At 40.4% G+C, this 2,238-nt stretch overlaps 1 long non-coding RNA gene across 1 annotated transcript; it reads left to right on the forward strand.

Annotated features, from left to right (window-relative positions):
* The first annotated feature begins 407 nt into the window (after positions 1-407).
* On the forward strand, positions 408-1,554 carry LOC120323847. The gene is made up of 4 exons (XR_005564744.1): positions 408-511; positions 674-805; positions 1,200-1,326; positions 1,445-1,554. It is a non-coding gene; the product is annotated as an uncharacterized LOC120323847 (long non-coding RNA).
* Positions 1,555-2,238: the final 684 nt, after the last annotated feature.

Below are 2,238 nucleotides of genomic sequence, written 5' to 3' on the forward strand. Positions count from 1 at the left end.
AAAAAATTCAAAAACATTTTCCTTTTTTATTTTAAACATAAATTTAAAAGCAAGATAAGTAAGTAAATATTCAGTAATTTAAAATGCATTATTTTTAAGATCAGGATTTATTCAATCTTCCAGCAGATATTAACTGTATCTGTCAAGTGACGTTTTTTTAATTATCAGTATGTGTAGAGAAGAGCTTAATTTATATCTAAAAATATAAAAATCAATATATTTTAGGATTCAATGCACAAAGAAGAATGGAGTGGTTACACAGGCTTGTGGAAGGTTACAGCTATGACACAGCAATATAGACTGAGAAAGGAATATGTTGGGAGAATGAAGAAACATTCCTTGGATTCACACTCAATTCACCCCAGCTTTGGGACAGCACTTAGGGATTGGTCTCCAGCACTGGATTGATGACTCTGCCAACCCTCCCTGGAGGCACCAGGAGCTCTGTGGGACCAGGGGCTGCTCCAAGAGCTGCAGGAGCATCTTGGCTTTGGATTCTCAGGGAGTGAAGGTGAGAAATGCACGTTCCCAGTGCAGGGAAAGTGCTCAGCTGCCCTGCCCTGCCCTGACTCCAGGCTCCCTGACCCCCTGGCCTTTCTCCAGCTACCTTTGAGCAGTGACCAGAGTGGGGCCAAGACACTGCTGGTTTTCATCTCTATTTTCACAAAAATAGGTGGAAAAAAGCAGTGACCTGGCAGTCAAAAATCTACAAGTCACCAGCTTAGCACTGCCTAAGTTTAAAAGATTTTAACTACTGAAAGAGCACCAGAAAAAAAATCAAGTATAAAGAAGAAAGCAAATTAAGGTAAAAGTAAATGCTATCAAATAATAACTGTGAGAAGAACTGAATAACATCTCCACTGCTATTATTAATAGGATGGGGTAATGAGTCATGTTCTCAAAAGATGAGAGAATCTCAGGTCTGTAAACTAGGGGCACTAGTAGGTATTTATCCTTTCTAGGTATTTAGCAATGCTGAACCACTATAACTTCCCCTAGCTATGGAAAAATACAGCAAAGGCAATGTTTACTTTAAATTCTGAAACAAAGCTTTTAAGAGATCCCATTCCCTGATACACATCTTCTGATGGGGAAGACAGCAGAAAGAAAAAACCCAGAGGGGAAAAAATAAACCAGCTAAAACATACCCAGAGTTGATAGTAAGAAGAAACTAAAGCTGAACAAACTCTTCTTCCCAGCCCTCTGATGTTCCCGCAGGAAAAGGATGAGCCCTATTAAACCAGAACATCAGCATCCAAAGCAACAAGCAGAGGTTATAAGAGGAACAGAGAAGAAAGCAATGTATCTCCAAAGAATTCCTGCCAAGTAGGTGCCAGCTGGCTCCACTGCACTTGCTGTGCCATGGTTTCATGAAATATGGAATATTTTGCAAAGAATGATGATGTAATTAGATGGTTCTGTCACGTGATGCTTTTTATTACAGCACTGCAAATTAGAAATGTCACATTCCTACAGCTGAGAGAGGGAAAAGACAGAGCTTCATGGGAAGATGGAGTACTGCCATTTTCATTCAGAGCCCATAAAAGCTTATTTCTTCCCTCTTCAGTTCTTGTTTTTACTCTTAGATAAACAAGGTGAACTGTGTGGAATATCTGCCTCATCCTGTATTCCTTATACAGCCAAGGCTCCCATCAGCTCCTGTAAATCCTTGCCCCTTTGGGCAAACACACAACCAGAGCGTCAAGTGCAGAACTGTAGCTACCTGACAGTCATACCCAGCTCATCAAATAGATATTAACCAAGGAAAGGAAAAAAAAACAAATAAACAGCAAAAATCACAACAATTTAGGCTCGTGGTCAAAATGAGCAATAAAATTGATAGGTTAAAAAAAAAACCTAAATTAAAATAGTTATTCTGCTGTGGTTGCTTCTTTAACATGTTATTTTCCATACAGCACACACACAACCAGAACAACTCCCTGGCTAATTAAGATGTTGTGTTTCCTCTGTCTGACTAACGAGTATCTGATCTGCACATATTTTGGAGGGCTGCACTGGGGGAAACACCAGCTCACTCCTGTGCCTGCAAATCAGGCTGTGCTGGCTCAGGATTGCCTCAGGGGTGTCAGACAAAATTCCTGTGTTCAGCTCTCGGAGCCAGGGCAGCAGGAACAGACAGGGGCAGTCCTTACCACTTCCTACTTTTACAAAGCAAGAATATTCTCTAAAATGAGCTGAAGAATGAGAAGAATGAGACACTGCCTTAAAATGTCAGTG

This window comes from Pipra filicauda, unplaced genomic scaffold (genome assembly GCF_003945595.2).
Source record: "Pipra filicauda isolate LSUMZ 115617 unplaced genomic scaffold, ASM394559v2 scaffold356_size1356884_pilon, whole genome shotgun sequence".
NCBI classification, from domain to species: Eukaryota; Metazoa; Chordata; class Aves; order Passeriformes; family Pipridae; genus Pipra; species Pipra filicauda.